The sequence below is a fragment of the Aotus nancymaae genome, unplaced genomic scaffold, assembly GCF_030222135.1.
Source record: "Aotus nancymaae isolate 86718 unplaced genomic scaffold, 86718_ANA_hifiasm-v0.15.2.pri h1tg000076l, whole genome shotgun sequence".
Classification (NCBI taxonomy): Eukaryota; Metazoa; Chordata; class Mammalia; order Primates; family Aotidae; genus Aotus; species Aotus nancymaae.
The window spans coordinates 4,193,785-4,208,739 of NW_026988491.1; the positions used below are offsets into that span (position 1 = coordinate 4,193,785).

The 14,955-nt window shown below is 47.1% G+C and overlaps 1 protein-coding gene across 1 annotated transcript in view; it reads right to left on the reverse strand.

The window, feature by feature from the left end:
- AP1B1 (adaptor related protein complex 1 subunit beta 1) overlaps nt 1-13,328 on the reverse strand; it is a 59,172-nt gene extending 45,844 nt beyond the window's left edge. Inside the window, exons 1-3 of the mRNA XM_064367882.1 lie at nt 13,214-13,328; nt 11,142-11,267; nt 10,080-10,197 (exon numbers count right to left, since the gene is read on the reverse strand). The gene's annotated coding sequence lies outside the window, so the exon portion shown is untranslated. The remainder of the gene's footprint in view (nt 1-10,079; nt 10,198-11,141; nt 11,268-13,213) is intronic.
- Nucleotides 13,329-14,955: the final 1,627 nt, after the last annotated feature.

The following is a 14,955-nucleotide window of genomic DNA, read 5'->3' on the forward strand; positions in this document are numbered from 1 at the left end:
TGATGCGGGTAAATGGGCACTCTCATTTGAGGCTAGTGACAGTCTGAAATGCTATAATCTCTGAAGCAAATTGGTAACAGCCATTAAAATTGCAAAGGTCCTTACCCTTTGACCCAGTAATTTTGCTTCTAGGACTTTACATGTGGAAAACTACATAGATCCAAAATTATTCATGCAGTATCCTTTCTAATAGCAAAATATTATAAATACCAATCCACAGGACTGGTTTAAAAGATGATGGCACAGCAGAGCTGAGCACATCTGTGGCTCCAGCTACTCAGGAGGCTGAGTGGCGAGTATCGTTTAAGCCCAGGATTTGAGGCCAGCCTTGGCAACACAGTAAGACCCCCAACTCTATAAATATGTTAAATGATAGCACAGCATACGGACATATGGAATACTATGTATCCATGCAGAAGAATGAGGCGGTTCTACATATGCTTTTATGCAACCCTCTCCAAGATATTAAATGAAAAAACAAGATGCAAAGTACATGTAGTATGCTACTATTTCTAATTAAACATACAAATATTAATAAAACATAAATATCTGTGTATTTACAAATACATAGGCTATCCTGGAAAGGATAAACAAGAAAAGTCAATAGCAGTTTCCTCTAGAAAGGAAGCTGGGTAGCTGAGGAATAGGGTGAGGGCCTGATTTTCCATCACTTACCTTTTTTATAACTTGGGTATTTTGTCCCCTGTACATGTACCTCTTAGAAACACAAAACAGTTTAGAAAAAATGGTATATCTATTCAAAATACATTTCCCACCCTGTGCTCCTTCTTCAGTCTAGGCTTAAACATTGCAGAGGAGCCTCTTCTGGACTTGAAGTGGCAGAGGCCTCCCGACATTAGACCTGGTTGTATGGTAAGGCCTGTAATCCCAGCATTTGGGGAGGCAGAGGCAGGAGGATCACTTGAGGCCAGGAAATTAAGACTAGCTTGAGTAACATGGCAAGATTCTATGTCTACTGGAAAAAAAAAAAAAAAAAAAAAGAACTTAGCTGGGCATGGTAGCATGTACCTGTAGTCCCAGCTACTCAGAAGCTGAGGCAAGAGGATAGCTTGAGCCCAAGAGGTCAAGGCTGCAGTGAGCTATGATTGCACCACTGCACTCCAGCCTGGGCAATAGAGCAAGACTCTGTCTCTTAAAATAAAAAAAAAAAAGTATCTCAGATTTCCCCACAGAGCTCCTCCTCTAATTTGGGACCTGTACTGTTGAATGCTGTCAACCTGGTGACTGCCACCATGCCTGGCACATTCTAGGAGCTCACCAAATGTTTGCTGGCAAAATGAATGAAAAGACAGGTTCCCAGAGAAGCTAAAAAACCAAGGACCCAAAACAGATCAAGATGAGAGAGCTCTGTGACAAGTGCCAGACAGTGATGACTGGGCAGACTAGACTGGGAACATAAGGCTTTGCAGTTAACAGGGCAAGGCTGATCCAATAGTGAGATGGCTGCCGGGAAATCTGGCCCTACTACCAACAGCTGTGTGACCCTGGGAACCTCCCTGCATCTCCCGGCCTGCCTTTCTCCAATTCTCAAACAAAAGAATACAATTAATCAATGGCTCTTCAAGTCCCTCTCCACTCTTAAACCATTTCAAACAGATAAAAGTGAAACTGTTCTGGTGGAAGGAGGGGTGGGAGGCCTAGAGCCTGGCTCATTTCACTATGCCCAACTCTCCCATCCTCACCAGGGCCCTTGAGACATCCCGTGATTCTATGGAGCAAAGCTTGAAAACCAGTCTACTGAATGACAAGTCCCACCCACATCTCACATTCTATGATTCTCTGCTGGATGAGGGACCCATTTCCCCACCAATGAGTGTTCTTCCCAGGTGTCAAACACCAGGAAGTAGAGTATGATCATTCTAAGAGCATGACATAAGATGTTTCCAAGGGGAAAAAAAAGAGAACAAATTCAGAATACAGTTAAGGCCAGCAAATCTCATTTGGTTTTCAATAGGAAAGAAAACAGTAAGAAGCCAAACAACAAAATATTAATTTTTCCAAATGGCCAGCCAATGTCAGGGGAAGGACTTTTCTAGTCTTGGGGCAGTGATTCATGTCAGAGCAGCCCATGCTCTTCAAACAGATGAGAAGTGTGAGTTGGTGGTGCCAGCACAAGGCATTGCACACTCTTGGCACTCAGTGAATTAATGAAGACCATCAGTGTGGTGAGATGAGCCAAACAAAAAGCTTTAGGAAACGAAAAGGGGAAAGAGACATTTCACAAGGTCAGCTCCAGCTCCATGTACTATAACTGAACTCAAGGATATGCAGGTAGGGAAAACTGATCTCTGAAGGTCTATGTTGGTGGCTTCCAACTTTGGTGCTGGAACTGTCATTGTTCAACACTTCCCTGATGGATGAATAGCTGTTCAGAAACCTGCTCCATGGCACATGTTAGCTCAGGGACAGTCAAGAGGAAGTTAGGGGAGAGTGAATAAAAGGGGCTGGGGTGATGCCACTGTTTCTTCTTCATTTGGAGCAGAAAGGCCAAACTTTATTCATTCCATGTGCTTTGTTGCTTTGGTTCTGTTTCAAGGGAAGAGGTTAATTCATTTGACAAATATTTCCCACTCTGTGCCATGCCCTGGACTGTGTATGCTCCCACAAAGCTTAGAGTTCATTAGAGATTATGATGCTACTCACTACTCATCATTTGTCTGACAATTTCCTTTTAAAAAGGAAAAGGGATCGAGCACAGTGGCTCACGCCTATAATCCCAGCACTTTGGGAGGCTGAGGCAGGAGGATCACTTGAGGTCAGGAGTTTGAGACCAGCCTGGCCAACATGGTGAAACCATGTCTCTACTGAAAATGCAAAAATTAGCTTGGCATGGTGGCAGGTGGAAGAATAGCTTGAACCTGGGAGGCGGGGGGGTTGCAGTGAGTCGTGATTGCACCACTGCACTCCAGCCTGGGCGACAGAGTGAGACCCTGTCTCAAAAAAAAAGACATACTTTTTTGGACTATACTTACAGGTAAATACTTAAGTTCACTTTACAGACAGGGAAACAGGTAAGGCCAGCTGGAAGACTAAAAGGTGATTCAGCAGTTGAGAAACCAGATTTCAGACTTTCTCTCTGAGAAAGTGGTTACTGAAGATGTCAGTAACCACTGACATCCAGTGTCAGGGCTTTGCATATCATCAGACTTTCTCTCTGAGAAAGTTCAGTGGTTACTGAACTCAGATGGACAGGCTCTTTCAAGTCAGTTCAATAACTATGAGAAAATAATCTGTGTTCTTTAGGCTCAGCATGAAATTTGGAACAAAGGTGGCAGTGGTAGTAGTAATGGCAAATGGATGTGCACCATGTGACAGACACCATGTAAAGAGCTTTAAAGTTAGTCCTTGTGATTCATGAAGAAGTTTACAGGTGAGGAAATTGAAGCCCAGGGAGGTCAAGACATTTGTTTGGAGTTACACAGCTAGAAAATGGTAGTGCCAACATGCTCCACTGTTGCCCCCTAATAAGGTCACACATGCCCCACTCTGTCCAACAAAGCAACTAGCTGCTCCTCTCTGAATTAAGCCCTGGAAGAAACATACCTGCTCTAGGCTAAAGGGTACATGAAATGGGTTGCCACACCTCCCTGCAGAGTCCTCAGATGTTGAATTACAGGTTATTTTAGGGCCAGCCCATCCAGTTTGGACAACAGGGAATGTCAAGTTTTGTCATGTGCCTAGTAAAAGCCTGTCTGGATGAGCTTGCCAAGTTATGTGCCTCTTGGGATTTTGATGAAAACTGATTAGTCAAAATTAATCTCCTGGCCGGGCACGGTGGCCCACACCTGTAATCCCAGAACTCTGGGAGGCTGAGGCAGGCAGATCGCTTGAGCCCAGGAATACAAGACCAGCCTGAGCAGTGTGGCGAAACTCCATCTTTACAAAAAAAAAAAACCAACAATTAGCCAGGTGTGGTGGTGCACAGCCATAGTACCAGCCACTCAGGAGCCTGAGGTGGGAGAATTGCTTGAGCCCAGGTCAGGGCTGCAGTGAACTGTGAATGTGCCACTGCACTCCAGCCTGGGCAACAGAGCAAGATCTTCTCTTAAAAAAAAAGAAGTCACTCTCCTGAGGCCCATTAGCAATTAAAGACTTCAAAATGAAAAGAAACTAAAGGCAGACAAATGTCACATGCAAACATTCTTATATTGGCATTGAGTCTCTAGAACCTCATTCTAGACTCAGGTGCCAGTTCTCAACTCATCTACAAGCAGCAATATGTGGAAAGACCTGCTGTGAAGAAAAAGAAAAGTGGTGGACACGGTGGTTCATGCCTATAATCTCAGCATTTTGGGAGGCTGAGACGGGCGGATCACTTGAGGTCAGGAGTTCGAGACCAGCCTGGCCAACCTGGTGAAACCCATCTCTACAAAAAATACAAAAATTAGCAGGGCGTGGTGGCGCACACCTATAGTCCCAGCTACTCAGGAGGCTGAGGCAGGAGAATCGCTTGAACCTGAAATCGTACCACTCCACTCTAGCTTAGGTGACAGAGCAAGACTCCATCTTAAAAAAAGAAAAAGAAAAGCTTCTCTGGACTTGAAAACAAAATAGTAAGGCATCTTCTGAACAACACTGAAATTAATCAAGATGAGGAGAAGGAGGCCAGAGACCACAGCACAAGGCTCTTTGTGATCTTGGTTTTCCCATCTATGTAATGGGAACACTTTCTGAAGATCTGTCAAATCAACAGTATAGAGCCCCATCCACTTATGCCTGGAACTGTGCCTCACACAGAAGCACACACAGTAAACAAAGGACGTCGTTTCTTGCTGAGCTCTTACAGATTGAGAGGCCAAGTAAAGAACTGCAGGCAAAGGGCAGAGTGATCACGCCTCCAGAGGAGGAGGGTTCTGAGACAGGTGGAGCAGCAAGCCAAGTTCTCTTTGATGGAGGGGCTTCGCTGGTCATGAAAAGACAGGTCAGATTTAGAGAGGCAAGAGTAGAGGTGGCACAGAGACACTGCCATTGTGACAAGGGAGGGAACTGAAAACAACTAAATCAACACTAGCTGGGGAACAGGTTCTTGCTGAGTGATTTACAACCCTTCTCATTTAATTCTCATCATTAAAAAAAAAAAGAGGAATTAGAGACACTGAGAGATGAGTGATTTACGTAAGGCCAAAAGAAGTCTGTGAGCCTCCCTGCCTGGCTGAAGGAAAGGACTTGGAAGGGAAAGGAGCTGATGAGGTTAGGGAAGGAAGAACGAGATTCAGAAATGGTCCTGGATGCCATATGTGTTGGGTCCTGCCAGCAAAAGACCCAATGGTCATGTCAAATGACAAGTCTCATGCTGATAAGCATTTGACATGGCTAACCAGTCCCTCCTCCCCGAAATACTGTCTTCCCTCAAATGCCAGGATGCCACGCTCTCTGCCTGCCCTCTGTCTGTGCCTTCTGTCTCCTTTGCTTATTCCTCTCCCTCTTCTTCAACACTGTGTGCCCCAGGGCTCAGGCTGGTACCTCTTCTCCTCTCCATCTATGCTATTTTGCCTCTTTGGTGGTGTCATCCAGTGTCAGGGCTTTGCATATCATCCACATAGCCCAATCTCTGCCCAGAACTCCCAGCACACATGTCCAAATGTCTAACTGACATCTCAGCATCACTGTGGATACGGCTAGCAGGCAGCTCAAACTTAACGTGATAAACACTGACCTCCTGCTTCCTTCCTTTCCCCAGCGGGCTCACCCTGCAGTCTACATCATCTAGTTCCTGCCAGCACCATCTTTAACAGGTCCTCAGGCTAAAAACCTGAGTCACCTTTAACAACATATTCTCTCTTAAATCTATCGGCAAATCCTATTGTGGATTCCAAGCTTCAAAATGAATCTAGAATCCGTGAGCAGCTTCTCACCAGCTCCATCACTACCCCCCCAGCTCCAAGCCACCATCACCTCCCATTGAGAGTGCTAACAAAGCTGCTCCCACACCGCTCTGCTGCCACGCCATCTCAGCAACAGCCAGAATGATCCCTTGATAATCTAAGTAAGACAGCAGCACCCCTCTGCTCAACGTCCTCCAACGGTTCCTTATCTTACTCTAAGTAAGAGCCAAAGTCCCTAGCATGGCCTCATAACCCACAGGCCCTGAAAGAGATGCATGCCCTTCTCTCTCACACATGCATCCTGCTGGCCATTACCCTTTGAACTCTTCTCCCCACCATTCCCTCAGCTCCAGCCGCACAGGCCTCTTTACTCCTTGAACACAACAGGCATCCACCCCAGGGCCTTTGCACGTGCTATTCACTTTGCCAGGAAAGCTCTTTCTCCAGACAGCCTTATGGCTCAGTCCCTCACCTCTTCAGGTCTTGGCCCAAATGTCATCTTCTCTTTGAGGCCTTATTTGACCATTTCATTTAAAAGTGTACACCCCTCCCTCAATAATCCCAACCACTTCCTAACCCTCTTTTCTCTTTTTCCCTTAGAAGTTCTTATTACCTACACATTGTAAATTATACTTATGTTGTCTATTTTTTCTCCTCCCATAAATTCCATAATGTAAACGAGGGTAAGGATTTTGTCCACTTTGTTCACTATTGTATTCCTAACTCCTAGGCTGGTACCTGGCAAACAGCAGGTGTTCAATAAATATCTGAATGACCAGTGCTCAACTCTCTTCTTGGGGAAATTTCATGTTTTATAAACCAACCTCTGCTAGAGCAGCTTCTCAATGTTCCATTCACTGGGTTAGCCAGGATCAGAGATACATCTGCTCCGACTGTCAAGCTATTCTGACTACACTGAAATTGAACATGCAAGATCCCTAGCCTGTTTGTAGCCAATAAATGGAAGGTAAGTGAATAAATGATGAGAGAGAGAAGAAAGGGCAAGGGCAGAAAATCAGGTGGCAACATTTCCAGTGGGAGAAATGTTCAGTGAGGCCAAGTCACTGTCACCTTCTCCCACGGTACCAGCGCAGAGTGACAGCTGCAGAAGGTGGGGGCTCTAACACAGGATATGACACAAGCACCAGGTCCTTGCCTCCAGGCCCACATGCCTTCGGTGTTCCTCTAACAGCCAAGCTCTTCACTATCTCTACACTTGCTGATCCTTCTGTCTGGATTATCCTCTCCTATCTGCTCCAATTTATCCTTCAAATCTCAGCTTAGATGATCTCACTTCAAAGATACCTTCCCTTCCAGCGTGATACCTCTGATGCTTAAAAAAAGAAAGAAAAAGATGCCTTTTGTTTTGTTTTGTTTTGTTATAGACAGAGACAGAGTCTTGCTCTGTCACCCAGGCTAGAGTGCAGTGGTGTGATCATAGCTCACTGCAGCATCGAACTCCTGGTCTCAAGCAATCCTTCTGCTTCAGCCTCCTGAGTAGCAGGGACTATAGGCGTGTGCCATGCCCAGCAAATCTTTTAAAGTTCTTTGCAGAGTCTCACTAAATTACCCAGGCTGGTCTTGAACTCCTGGCCTCAAGTGATCCTCCCACCTCAGCCATCCAAGTAGCTGGGATTACAGGCATGAGCCATTGCACCTGGCTATGCATGTACAATCTTAAGAAGGTATTTCTCAGTCCACTTCTCAGGAATAAGATTTCCTGAGCATCTTTCATGTACCAGAAACACTTCTATATGTTGGGAATGCAGCAGTGAAAGAAACAGACAAAAATCCTTTCCTTCATTGAGCTTACATCCTAATGGGGGAAAGAGACCATAAGCAAGATAAATAAGATACATAACATCTTAGAGAGTGATAAACACTATGGAGGCAAAAAAAGAGGAGGGAAGAAGGATAGGGAGGGGAGAGGCGAGGAAGGGAGGTTAAAATGTAACTAGGGTGGCCATAGAAGGCCTCCTTGAGAAGGTGACAGGTGATACTGTCTGGGGAAGAGCCTGCCAGACAAAAGAGATGGCCAGTACAAAGGTGAGTATGTGCCTGGCATGTCTGAGGAACAGTAGGGAAGTGAATGTGGCTGAGTGAGCAATGAGGAAACAGCAGGCCAGGAAGTCACAGGAGAATGCAGGGCCTTCTGAGCAAGGGTGAGGACTCTGGCTTTTACAGAGTGAGCTGGAGCCACAGGAGGGTTTGGAGCAGAGGAGTCCTGACATCGGATTTATATTTTAACAAGCTCTGGCTGCTATGTCTTCTGTTTCCCTCATGGCTGATTGGTTTTTCTAATAATCACATTTTTTCTCTTCTTCTTTGTCTGTCTCTCTCCCATTAGAATGAAGTAAGCAACCGGAGGGCAGAGACCATATCTGGCCTGCTGACCTATCAGCATAGGCCAGCACCAGGCACTAGCAGGCTTCGATAAATACTGAATCAATGCTGGACTTCAGAAGTCTCCATCCTCAGCGTCCCAGCAGCCGGCTGCTCAACACGCAGAGATCAGGCAACGAAGACCACCACAGTAGCAGACCCAAGGCTGGCTCTACTGACATTGTGTTATTCCACTCTCAATATGCTTAAGATCCTAAATGTAAGGAGGGTGTGGTAAAAAGTATCTGCCACCCAAGTCTATGGAACTCAGCTATTGAAATGCTGAAAATGAACACTGAAAGTTCAGTTTTAAAGCTTCTGAGACCTGACTTTCAAATCTACCATCTTCCAGCTCAGAGTCCACAGGGTGGACTGTAGTAACTGGGTAACCTGGAGGATCAGTGACTAAGGCATCCCAGTAACTGATGAACTCTGGGCCTTGTGGGGTCAACCCAGAGTTAGGCCACACTCCTACCATAAGTAGGAGAGGCCTCCCTTCCTGTCAGAAGTCAGAGGTTAAGCCCAAGGCTAAAGACCCAGAGAGCATGAGGCATAGAACCATAGCCAAGTCCTTCCTCAGCTCCACTATATAACAGCGGACAATCTAAGTACAAGGAGTGGGTAGGGGAAGGCAGCCACAGCAGGTATGGCAGGGGCTCTCCCAGGCTCCACAGAGCAAACAGGCACAACTGCAGCACAAGTGTAAAATGGGAACTACAATGTTATATGCCTGAGGGGTTTATGAGGGTAAAACAAGTCAATATATACCTAGCCCTTAGCAGTGCTCAGCCCACAACATGCCTGATAAATGTTAGCCACTATTGTTACTATCAAGAGAGGGTTTACCACCTCCCTGCTCCATACCAGATTCCCAGGTGTCTGGAAGCCCTGAAACCTCTGGTGACTGGCTGGTGGTAGCAACTATAGTTTGAAAGTAGTCTCAGCACTGATCAGATTTCTCCCTGTCTCTATGAGGTGACTTGAGGATGGACAGGAGATAATGTAGAAGTGCTTTGAATCCCTTAGGAGCCAAAGAATCCTAACAATTCAATGCAATATTCATTCATTCACTCACTGGACATCTGCTGAGCACCAACTATGTACCAGATATCTCACTAGGTACTGGAGACACAGTTAAGGGAGGTCTTCATCGAGGATTAAGAGCTATTTACTGGCTAGGCACAGTAGCTCATGTATGTAATCTCAGCACTTTTGGGAGGCTGAGGTGGGCAGATCAGGAGTTCAAGACCAGCCTGGCTAACATGGTGAAACCCCATCTCTACTAAAAATATAAAAATTAACCAGACATGGTGGCAGATGCCTGTAATCTCAGCTACTCGGGAGGCTAAGGGATTAGAATCGCTTGAACCTAGGAGGCGGAGGTTGCAGTGAGCCGAGATTGCACGATTGCATTCCAGCCTGGGCAACAGAGAGAGACTCCGTCTCAAAAAAAAAAAAGAAAGAAAAAAAGAGCTATTTACTTAGAAGAGAGCCAAGTAAACAATCACAACCCACTGTGACCCTTGCCACAGGACATCAAAGAGGGGCATCTAGCTCAGGCCTAGGGGCGATGATCAAATGGGAAGCACCAGGTAGCACTCCAGCTAGGAAGGTACAGTCAGGGGAGCAGGAAATGGTGTTCAGGCAGAGGGAATGGTGCAAAGCAAAGACAGAGAGGTATACAGACTTGGGAGGCTGGGTGTGGTGGCTCACACCTATAATCCCAGCACTTTGGGAGGCCCAGGGAGAAGGATTGCTTGAGGCCAGGGGTTTGAGACCAGTCTGAGCAATACAGCAAGACTCTGACTCTACAAAAAATAAAAATAATTTGCCAGGCACAGTGGCACTCACCTGTAGTTGTAGTTACTTGGGAGGCTGAGGCAGGAGGATGGTTCAAGCCCAGGAGCTGGAGGCTGCAGTGAGATATGATAGCTCCATTGTACTACAGTCTGGGTAACAAACCAAGATCCTGTCTCAAAAAAAGAAAAAAAGAGTTGGGGCTTGCAGAAGTAGCAAGCAGCTGAGGTTGACTGGAGCTTGGCAGAAGGTGAGTGTGGAGCAGGAGAGATGAAAAAAGAGAGCGAAGCAGGGGTCAGAGTCCAAAGGGCTTTGAATGCCATGCTAAGAAATGTGAGTTTTGGCTTGAGGGCAATTAGGAGCCACTGATGAGTTTTCTTTAAGGATTCCCCAAATGCCCTATTGACATTTTTTTCTCAGGAGTATTTGTTCCTCTCTATGTGAAGAGATAAAGAACGGAAAAATCTCTTCTGGGCTGTGATAGTATCAGTGATCTCTCTTAGGCAAAAAGACCTGTTGAGAAAAAGAAATGTCTGCAAGGCATGGATGTCCCCTCAACCTTCAGAAACACAGCAAAGCGCAAAGCCCAAGCATGCTGCTTACTGTCAGCGCAGCAGGCTTTGGTGCCAGAAATGGGCAGTTTCTAGGAAGTGAGCAGTTAAGGCATACAAGAGCATCAGGAGATAACTAGAAAAAGATGCAAGTCCAAGCTCAAAGCCAGAAGGAATAACAAGTTGAACTTGTTCTGAACTACTTTTGGGAAGTGAAACAAGAAGGGTAGAAGAAGTCCCGGGTACATAAAGGTCTCTGTTTGCAGAAGGAAGTAACACTCCAGAAGCCAAGGTTGACGGCCTTTCTCAGACACAGGCCCCCAGCAGGCATCAGCTGGCCTAGAGTCAAAGCACCCAAAATAACAGGCCCTGCACAAATTTTCCCATCTACCCTCACACAAACCAGGGATGGGGGAGTAGGAGAGGACTGCCCGTATTATTTCAGAGCTGAGGTAAAGGAGGGCCAGCCTATGAAAACCATCCAGGTCACGGTGCCAGGAAGCTGCTGAGCTGGGGTCGAACCCAGGGCTGACTGATTGGGAGTCAGGTGATCTTTCCATCATACCTCTGTGCTCTTGAAGCAGCTCAGGGTGAAGCCTCCACTTGATCCACACTCAGCAGATGATCTCCACACAACCTCTGAGGGATCTGACTCTTTGGGAACTACTGAAGCTGCTCCTCATGACAGTTTCTAAGAGGTCAGAGGAGAATGGTGAGCTCACCTCAGGACAGAAAACCAGATGCTCTGCGCTCTGCTCATATGCCTACTGTCTGCGACAAGTTGCTTCATCTCAAATCCTCCCTTGGAAGGATGGGAATAAGGTGACACTATTAGTTTCTGTGACTTCAATGGAACTAGGAAAACAGATCATAGGGCTTAAAAAATGTATCAGAGTAATATTTATATACAACTGTCTTCAGAAGCATATGGAAGCCTTCATGGGTTTATTCACAGGTTCCTTCCCCTAGGAGTAGACAGGGAGGTAGCAGGTCTTTCTCATGTTGATGTCAGAGAAACTGAGGCGGAATTGAAGCAAGCGAATATCCACAAAGGAATGGGACTCAGATTCACACGGCCTAGTCCTCTAGCCACCAAACCATCTTACCACCTCCCAAGTAAGAGGTGCTCTGCTCAGGCAAGAAGTCATGAGGCATGGGCCAGGCGCGGTGGCTCACGCCTGTAATCCCAGCACTTTGGGAGGCTGAGGCAGGTGGATCACGAGGTCAAGAGATCGAGACCATCCTGGTCAACATGGTGAAACCCCGTCTCTACTAAAAATACAAAAAATTAGCTGGGCATGGTGGCGCATGCCTGTAATTCCAGCTACTCAGGAGGCTGAGGCAGGAGAATTGCCTGAACCCAGGAGGCGGAGGTGAGCCGAGATCGCGCCATTGCACTCCAGCCTGGGTAACAAGAGTGAAACTCTGTCTCAAAAAAAAAAAAAAAAAAAAAAAAAGAAGTCACAGGGCTTGCGTATGTCTAAGAAAGGCAAAGATTCTTCCTCTGGGTACCTTCTTCCAGAAACTAGGACCAAAAGATCCCCTAGAGGTCATGTGGTTCCCCTCTCTTTACATCAAAAAGAATGCAGTTCAACCACTCTGAAGAGAAGTTCTGGATCGTCTTCAAACAGTTTTCATGGATAGCCTGTTTTGTGTCTCACAGTTCCCAAAAGTCAGGAAAATCTTAAGACTCTCGCCCTGAAAGGCATCACTACTAACAGCCTGCAGGATTGTTTTATCCTAAAGAAAGTGAATCAGATGCCTCTTCGGAAGATCAGAAAGGAAGCAATAAGGCTACATCCTGACACAAATCCAAATAAACACAACGGCAGCTAGAAGTCTTAAATAGCCCCTACACCCCAACCTTACTCCAGTCTTTCCTTTGTCTCTGTACTTGCAGGTCCCTGAGAACCTGGGCAGGAAATCTGACCTTGCTTCTACTACCTGAATGACCTTACATGTGTGATTCAACCTCTGTGTCTCAGTGTCCTCGTGGATAAAATGGGGATATTTAATCCCCACAAAGGTTGCTGTGAAGTTTAAACGTGGCACTGTAGAAGTGCTTAGCACAGTGCCCGGTATACGGTAGGCGCTCGATAGCCACTAGCAAGCATCTCCCTCGTTATCTGTAGCATTCACAGGTGACCCCCTTCAGTCAACTTGTCTTAGAGGCTCCAACAGACAAGACCAAGCCCGTGCTTAGCCGGGAGCGGGCGGCATGGAACCGTTTTCTATTTTTTTTTTTCTTTTTGAACCTTGGCAAAGAGATAACGCCCTGAACAACAAAGAGGCCTCAGGATGGCCATGGGGGTGAGTCTGAAAGAGGAAACCAGAGCCCGAAGAGTTTTCCCTCCGGCTAGGGGCGGGCTCCTAGGGGCCTAGGTCTAGGAGTCTGCCTGGCGGGAGCCCCAGGTGGGGCTGCGGATCTGGAACGGTCGGGGAACACGCCGGCGGCTAAGTGAGCGAGAATGAATGAACGAACCCGCAGCCCTCCCCTCTCAGGCTAGGTACGCCGCTTGCGCCCCGTGCAGCGCCGCGTCCTCTTCATGACCTCTGACCCCGCAAACCTCTCACCTAGGACCCCCGACTCCCCGCCCCACTTCTTCTCCTGCCTCGCCCGGGTCCCCGCTTCCTCACCGGCAGGTCTCAATGGCTCCCGGCGTCACGGCCCGGTTCAACTTGGGACCAAAATGTCCGCGGCCTCCACCTCACACTCTCCCGGCGCGTCCGGGCTGCCGGCGGCTCGGAGCCCAGCGGCTGTCACCTGCCTGGCGGAAGTGAGCTGACTGCGCGCGGGCACTTCCGGTGGATGCAAGGCCTGAAGGCGGGGTCAAGGGTACAACCCCGGCGGGGGTGGTGCCCGTGGGGCGGGGCAAGAAAAGGGGCGGAACCACCGGTATTAACCCCTCGGCAGCCGCGGCGCTGCTATGCTGCAGTCTCCGGCAGAGCCCTTGGGAAACGAGCACACTAATTCAGCGTGATGCGGGCGGGCAAGGTGGTAGGGACTTTGAAGTCCGTCTTCTGCGTAAAGACAGCAAATCTGAGGTTCTAAGAAGGGCAGGGTTTTGCTCAAGGTCGCTTACTTTTTTTTTTTTGTTTGTTTGAGACAGGGTCTTGCTCTGTCGCCCAGCTAGAGAGTGCAGTGGCTCTAAGATCTGGGCTCACTGCAAACTCCGCCTCCCAGCCTCAGCTGATCCTCTCACCTCAGCCTCCCAAGCAGCTGGAACCACAGGTGAGCAGCACTATGTCCGGCTAATTGTTTACTGTTTATTTATTTGTTTATTGTAGAGAGTCTCTCACTGTATTGCCGAGGCTGGTCTCGAACTCTTGAACTCAAGAGATCCTCCCACCTGGGCCTCCCAAAGTGCTGGGATTACAGGTGTGAGCCGCCATGCCCAGTCGACCTTCCATTCTTAAGGTCAGTGACCTTGAGCCAGACACAGTGATTCATACCTATAGTTCCAACTACTTGGGAGGCTGAGGTAGGAGAATTGCTTAAGCAGGGGAGGTTGAGGTTACAGTGAGCTATAATTGCACCACTGCACTCCAGTCTGGGTGACAGATCCAGACCCTGTCTCAAAAGAAGAAAAAAGAAAAAAAAAATAACCTGCAATCCCACTGACCTAAGACAATCACTCTTAATATTTTGGTGAATATTCTTCCAGACTTGATATATCATTTGTTTTGTTGTTTGTTTGTTTTGAGACAGGGTCTTGCTCTGTTGCCCAGGCTGGAGTGCAGTGGCGTGATCTCGGCTCACTGCAACCTCCACCTCCTGGGTTCAAGTAATTCCCCTGCCTCAACTTCCCGAGTAGCTGGGATTATAGGCAAGTGCCACCACGCCCGGCTAATGTTTTCTATTTTAGTAGACAGCGCGTTTCACCATGTTGGCCAGGATGGTCTCAATTGCCTGACCTCGTGATCCACCCACCTCAGCCTCCAAAAGTGCTGGGATTACAGGCGTGAGCCACCATACCCGGCCTACTTTTCTTTTTTTCTTTTTACTTTTTTTTTTTTTTAAGACGGGGTTTCACCATGTTGGTCAGGCTGGTCTTGAACTCCCGACCTCAGGTGATCCGCCCGCCTTAGCCTCCAAAGTGCTTGGATTACAGGCGTGAGCCACCGCACCCGGCCTAATCTTTTTTAATATTGTCAAAAACTGCTTAACAAATAAACTTGCACAGCTAAAGCTGTATGTCCTAATATAGATATTTCTTGTTTTATATTTAATATAATTTTATATGTTTAATCAGCCTCAAAGCTTTTAAAACTTGTTATTTTGAAATAATTATAGATTTACAGCAAATTGCAAAAGTAGCACCAAAATAGAGTCCCATGTACCCTTCACCCAGCTTCCCACAATGGAGAGAGACATTTTA